We start from the raw sequence: 7,139 nt of genomic DNA, 5'->3' as shown, positions 1-7,139 counted from the left end.
AGGCTCTTTGTAAACCGGAGCCCGTGGATTTCCTGGGCGGGAGAGCAGGCTTCTCCTCCGTCTCTCCGAAGGCGCAACCTGCCTTCTTCTCTGCTGTGGCAGTTCAGATTTTCTTTTATATTTTTTTTTTCCTTCTTTGATTTTTTTTTTTCCCAAGTGTGATTTTATAAGGAAAGTGTCTGCATGGCGCTTCTGGGGAACTGCTCTCCCTGGGCTAGGCAGGCAGTTCATCCCGAGCGTGAGTACAAGGGCTGCTTTCTAGAATTGCATAATACACACCGATCCCTATGCTGCACAAAACTCCCTGACATTTCCACATCTTGGTGACTTCCCCCACTGCAATCTTAAAAACGAGTTGTGACTCCAATCAGTTCGTGAGCCAGTTTGTGCTGCCTTCACTGGGGACAGAACCAGGTCTGCATGTTCCAGCTTCCCTGGCTCCTCCGGCAGTTGTTTCTTTAACCACTAAACTTTTTTGGTATAACGATCGGCACTTCTTCACTCTGTTATCCTTCCCCACCCCGCACTTACAGACACATGTGCAGGGTCTGTTTAGAGTGCAGGTTACAGAAAGGGGATTGCCTGCAAAGCTGTTCAGTTTTTTTCCCCATCTCTTTGTGTTTTAATTTGCGGGATGGTTGAGGAGGTCCTTTTCTCGGATTGCTTTTTGCTCGGGAACTTGCTGACTTCTGCTCGGATTTAGCAAATTTCACTGACTGTGCCTGCTCTCAGTGCACCACGTTGTGTACTTGGGTGAGGGACGGGACCTGCACATGCTGCTGCCGGTCCCACTGGCCGTGTGTGCAGGCAGCAAGGCACTGACATTGGCTGCTTCCTGCAAAATGTGCAAATACGTGGGAGCAGCCGTTCTTGCTCTCAGCTCCCTGCCCTGCCCCTCTATGAGGAGTTGGAGCTTTGCTGTGATGTCTGGAGACGTGCAAGGGATGCTCGTGTCTGATCAGGCAGCACGCTGAGACCAGGTCCTGGGACCAGAGGTCTCTGGGGTTCACTGCAGCGGATGGTCTTTCCCAAGACTGGCTGAGCTTTAGAAATGAGAGCCCCATGCCTGGCAGACTTCCTTGCGACAGCTCCTCAAGATAAGTTTATCAGAGCCTCTTGTCAGAGCAGGCCAAGCCGTGATCTAATGATCGTACATTATCTTTGGTCTGATTTACCCCAAGAGGACCCCATCCTGCCAGGACTCTGCATCCCCTTCCACTTGAAAAGTGCTCAGCACCTCCTGGGCTAGGGAAGGGAAAAGCCCTTGTACCTCTCAAAGCCACAAAGCTTGTGATGCACACACACATTCAAATAACTGTGCAGCCAAGGCTTAGCTTTCGGAGACGTGACTGAGTTTCTGAAGCCAGCAGCAGGAGTTTTGTGGGTGCAAGCCCCAGCTCCTGGCCACTCTCAGTTAATTCCCTGCAAGCTGGAGGCATGCATCCTGCTCCAGCTCACGCTGGGGCTGGGTGTGTGCCTGGGGAGCCTGTCTCTCAGCTCTGTGGCTTATTATTGCTGCCGCTGCCATTATGCCTGACAAATGGGAGTTGCTGAGTAATGTGCTGTTTGTGTGTAAATATCTCAGTGCTTGCAGCTGAGCTCACTCCTGCCACTTTGCAGGAAGCCATCTCAGCACCTTTCTCCTGTGAAGACCCGGGAGTGCAAAAGCATCCTTCTGCAGGGACCTTCCCACTGCTCCCAGCAGCTCTAGCCTTCGCTCTCCGCTGCTTCGCTGCAAGCGTGAAGCCTCCATCCTCTCCGGCAATCGTGGCGGCCCTGCTGCTTTCCTGAGTGTGAGTCAGGGCTGGGAAAGGGCTCTGTGTGTGCCTGTGTGTGTTTCTGTGTGTGTGCCTGTCTCTGTGTGTGTGTGTGTGCATGCACAGGCTCAGCTGCTCCCGAGGGTCCTTGTCCGAGGCAGAGTGAGTTTTGGGGACTTTGAGTGTTTTGATGGAGACAGTCATGCATAACTAGGAAAGGAGTTTTTGGGTTGATTTGGGATTTTTTTCCCTGCCCACTCAGCCCTGAGTTCCCCCTCATTTCATCCCAATGCTGATGAAGATGCTAAATTACTCCTTCCCAGATTGTTTTCATCCCATTTGCAGATTAACATCCAACTGCTTTTTGCAGTCAGTACTTGCTCAGCCCAGCTTTTTAATCTCCCCTTGTAAATCAATCCCTTCTGCCTCCTGATCATTTTTGTCGCTCATTTTTCTGAAATCCCTCCAATTTGTCCATTTTGTGTCGGTGACGTATGCCTGGCCCTAAACATGATGTATACCAGGCATGGCAGCGTGAGGGAAGGACACCTCCTCCCCTCCCACCCCGCTGGGGCTTGTGATGCTTTGTCAGCACTGAACTGAGTTACTTCCCCATTATTCTAAGCTATAGTCCCTGCTCGGTGTTGCAGAAGAAAGCAGCATACTCAGGTCAGTGCCCTGGGGAGAATTCCTCCAAATTTTGGTGATGGGTTACCGAGGTTTGCTTGCATGCTGCTAGCAGATGCTGGAAGGGGACGGAGGTCTAGGTGTATTTCTGGGGTGCCTCTTCCCACAAGAACTAATAGTTGAACAGGAGGGAGGAGGAAAATAAGAGAAGGTAAGCTGGGCAGATGGGGAAACTGAGGCACATGCATGCACATTTCCTGTGCACCTTTCCAGCACACAGCTCTTGTTTAGGTGCTCTGTGTGTGGGGTCTGCTCTCCGTTGCACTCATTAGTGCTGCAGTCAGCATGGGCATTTTTCAAGGAGATGCTGGATCTTTGGTCAGAGCAGGCTGGCAGTCAGGGATGCTGGGTTCTGGGCTGATTTTTGCGTATTGCTTCTCATGCTCGTAGCCAGAGCCTGATGCCACAGGTGCTCTCATGGGGATGAAACAGGGTGAGAAAGTGCCTTGCATTCGTGCACTTTGAAGTTTTATCATGCCAAACCCTGAGCTCCTAGCACTGAGCATTCCCATTCCCTGGAAGGGCTGTGCCCTTTCAGGGTCTATCTATTTTTAGGAGGAGTTGTGTTCTGGACAGTGTCCACTGCAGATGCTCTCTGCCTCCTCCTCTTGGCCCTTCTCCAGGGACACTGTGTGGGCCATCTGATGGAGGGGCAGATCTTGCCGGGGCTACTCCAGAGCAGAATGGAGGAGGCACCGTGATGGTCATGGGGACACTTGGGGGGGTGTGGGTGCCCCGGGGTGCTGGGGAGGGACAGCAAGCTTACACTGTCCTTTACATGAACTGCTGGGAATGGCGTTTCACTGTGCTCTAGGTGCCAGCAGGACACGGTGGCAGCTTCGATGTGGGATAAGCAAGGGCACTGCCTGGGCCAGGTGGTACCCGGAGCTTGGCGGTACCCGGTGTCAGTCCGTTCGCCAGGATGACACTAGGGGGCACGAGATCTGCTGGAATTCCTTTGTTGGGCATGGGAGAGGAGGTTGCAAAGCTGCTCTTGACCCTTCAAGCCCCGTACATCATCCCCCTGCAGGTACATCATTCCCCTGCACATTTTGTAGGATTATGAGTGTTAAACCCCACGAGCTGTCCCGGTAACTCGTCCTGCTGCCAGGGAAGGACACAGCTCTCCAGATGCTGCTCCACTGGGTCTGTCTGTCACTGACCATGGAAGCAGCAGGAGTAAGGATGGAAGCGCTCAGCCGGAAACATCTCCAAAGTGAGGAGGAGATGGATGCGGCCAGAGTGCCAGGGAATCTCCGGGGAATCTGGGAAATCCAGGAAAACACCTTAGCATGGTTTTAATGCCTCTCTAGAGGCATTGTCCAGAGCAGGGATTAACTTAGATTCAGGGCTGGCTTTCAAGATGCAGCGTGTTATGGTTTCATTTTCTGCTGGTTGTTAAGTTCATGCGTGATGTCTCCTCAGGGTCATGTTTTCCCAAAGCAGCAGAAACTTTAGAGAGTCTGATTTAATGAATGGTTCTGATCGATCTGAAACATGGAGAGTGTGTGTGTGTATTATATATTTGTCCGTCTACATATCTGGGTAGAGTGCAAAGAATATGTTTTTGAAGGTATGTTTATGCATTTCTGCATACATCCAGCTGTAATATTGTCTTCAGTCCTTAAAATCTATTATTCCAGCTGTGAATGTGTGTATATATATTAAAACACTGTATACTGGAGTCTTTCTCTCTTGTTATAACAAACCTCGCAGAAAGCAAATAAAGAGACATTGTTCTCATAGCAGGGTTTTAAGGGCTCAATATTTATCTTCTATGAATTTTGGTAGTTTTTGTTCAGCATGTTTGCAGTTATGATGGTGGGGGGGGGTTGCCTATCTACTTCAAATTCTGTGCTATTGGGAAACTGAAAACATTTGGATCATTTCAGTTTGTTCATTACCTAATGAAAACAGAAATCAAGCTTCTGGATTGAAATGCTGGCACTTGATAACATTCTGGCATATTAAGTTCTCAGTGGTTGGGGTTTTTTCTAATGCCTTCTGTTGCCAGATACCAGGCTCCTTTGCTGGAACCCTGCTTCTCTCGCAAGCCCCCGGGCAGTATTTTTAGTAGGACACTGACGCATCGCAAACACTCCTGTTCTGTAAGAAAAAGCTTTGCTGTCTGTTGTTGAAAGTAGCACTAGGATGGCTAGAAACCGGAGATCAGAGGGGGACGATGCTGCTGCTGCGTCAGAGCATTTGCTTTGTGCCTGTGATGGAGGTTTTGTGTCAGGTCGTGCAGGTGCATGCCTGTGCGGATGTGAGGGCAATTCCCCAGCTGGGCTCTGAGACAGGACTGAGGAGCAGGGCTTTATTTATTTTGAAATGCCTTGTGAAATGGAAGGAGGTCCGGGAAGAAGTGCGGAGTCAACTTTCAAGTCAATTAGGGATGTATCTGGAGGTGTGAAGTGGTTTGAAGAGGACAGGGTGATTTGTCTGAAAGTGTTAACTAATTAGAGGGTATAGTCAGGGCTCTAATTAGCCATGACACCCTAAAGATGTCATCAAAGCCCTCTTGAGGCATGGCTGATCCAGTGCCGTGGCTGTGAGCTGTCTGGTCAGTGTGGCCATGCACGGCCAGAGCTGCCGCCCTCTGTCTCAGAGGCAGCCCAGATGCTGGTGCTTGAGGAGGCTCTTTTCCTTTCAGGTGACTTGTGATGCCCTCTGGGGCTGCTGCCAACATCGAGTGATGTTCATAAAGTCACAGAACGAAAGGAACGCTGCAGCAGTTGGAAGAATTAATACTGGTGCCCATTATGTGGGAGATCTCCTCTCTTTTCCCGGGGGGGGTATCACTTTCTGCTGCTCTGTGCCTGGGGGAGGCTGGAGGAGGAAGGCTGTGAGGGTTTGCATTAAATGATGCTGTACTACCAGCTGGTGGAGGAATCATGACTCCTTTCTTAGCATTGCCTGACAGAGGGGACATGGGATCAGCTGAAATCTGGCTTGCCCAGACCTGCTTGTATTTAAATACTATGCAACACACCCCATGAGGGGGAACTGTTGCGGGAAGCGGTACAAGAAGTGCTGGGTAAGAGAGGCTTTTCCCTGATACTGGAAGCAGCTTGCAGCCTGGAGCTCTGCAGGACCACACCTGGGTGGTGGGTGATGGATTCCCCTTTGAGAGGCGGGGCTGGGGGTTGCTCCCTCTGGGGCTGCTCCCACTGCCTGTTCATCCATCAAAACCATTGTTCAGTCTGCCCTGTGAGGAGACGAGAGCGGGAGTTGCCCATTCCCAGCAGTGGTGCCAAGAGCCAGTAGGAGCCACCTAAAGCTAGGGAGTAGGCTGATGGATGAGTCTGGAGAGCAGGGCCCATTGCCATTCCCAGCAACAGGGAGCAAAAGCATTCTCTCCTCTCTCAAGGCTGAGGTCCCCATGGCTGTCAGAGCCCTCTGAACTGCCAGGAGAGAGAAGCAGTGGGCGGCTCAGACCTCACTGGCAGGAAGGAGGTACTGTTACTCCTGTTTCAATGGGAAATAAAATAGATCCTGGGGCGAGGATGTTCCCTGTGTGTTTCATCAGTGCTATGAGCAACCTGGCTCTGCAAAGGGACTCCTTTTGCTTTTGTAGGTGGTATTGCAGCCCCCCAAAAGTGAACACACCACCAGGCACACCTCCATGCTAACAGCTACTGAGGGATGCGCCTGCTTTTAATTATGTGGGTGTTAAGCCAATGAATTAATTTTGTTCACAAAGTCACAGCCTGGTATTTTCCTGCTGCTCCTGGTCTCTGGTGGCATTCCCAGACTCTGGAGTACACATGCAAATAACTTGGAGACTGGTTGTAGTAACTTGCAGGACCCTGCCACGCAGGGCTGACCCACACATCTCTCCCTGTGCCCCTGCCATGGGGTCCCAGTGCTGCAGGGGGCACGCAGCATTTTAGGGTGCCGTGTTAGAGATGATGGATGGGGAGCTGCTGCCTGTGCTGAAGCATCACAAACTGATCAGCACAGAGGGGGTGGTCTGCATTGCTGCCCTCCTGCCTGGAAAAGCAGCCTGAGTTGGGTACCTCGGGGACAGGCGCGAGATTCGGTTGTGAAATCAAACAATATCGTGTATAATAAAACAGCCTTATATCTGATTTTGCTCTAGGTACACTCTGCACCACAGTCCTTTTGTCTAGGGCCTAAAAAATGCTGGTGATAATGAGGACACATCCTTTCCTGTGGTTAGCGTGTGGTTCTCAGATGCAAAGAGGAGGCAGCCTGTGCTAGACTTCACCATCAATGTGTGATTTACCCTCCTCTGTGCTACTGAACTAAGGGCTTGAAAAATAAATACATTAAAAGGAAGGAGAGACAACAAAAGGATGCTGCTGCTCTGAAATTCGATCAAAAAAAGCTCTGTCCAGTCCTCTGGGCTTCTCACTTAACTAAGAGCTCCAGAAATAACAGTGTTACGGTAAAGTGCACCCACAGATAACTGTGGGTTTGGGGATGGGACTGCTTTGTTCTTGAGGAACTAGGATGAAGTTCATTTTGGGTATTTTTTCTCCCCAAAGTGGGGGTTATTTTCACTCCGTGAATCCGAGGCCATTCAAATCTGCCTGGGACCTCTCAGCTTTGAAATCCTTGCCTAGCCTGTTGTCTCTCCCCAGCTTGCCAGACACACATATGGGTGGGAGGCTGCTGTATTTGGGAGCCCAGCTGGTGGGGGGGGGGGGAGGCACACCGAGCCGCCGGCGC

General features: G+C 50.9%; 1 protein-coding gene across 2 annotated transcripts in view; it reads left to right on the top strand.

Annotated features, from left to right (window-relative positions):
* Positions 1 to 1,538: 1,538 nt before the first annotated feature.
* CNTFR (ciliary neurotrophic factor receptor) overlaps positions 1,539 to 7,139 on the top strand; it is a 198,194-nt gene continuing 192,593 nt past the window's right edge. The window contains exon 1 of one of the 2 annotated variants that reach the window (XM_017746646.1): positions 1,539 to 1,793. The gene's annotated coding sequence lies outside the window, so the exon portion shown is untranslated. The remainder of the gene's footprint in view (positions 1,794 to 7,139) is intronic. The other variant, XM_017746644.1, reaches the window with a different exon arrangement.

The sequence above is a fragment of the Corvus brachyrhynchos genome, unplaced genomic scaffold, assembly GCF_000691975.1.
Source record: "Corvus brachyrhynchos isolate BGI_N302 unplaced genomic scaffold, ASM69197v1 scaffold139, whole genome shotgun sequence".
In the NCBI taxonomy this organism is placed as follows: Eukaryota; Metazoa; Chordata; class Aves; order Passeriformes; family Corvidae; genus Corvus; species Corvus brachyrhynchos.
Note: the sequence above shows the minus strand (reverse complement) of the source record. Positions and strands in the feature narration are given on the sequence as shown.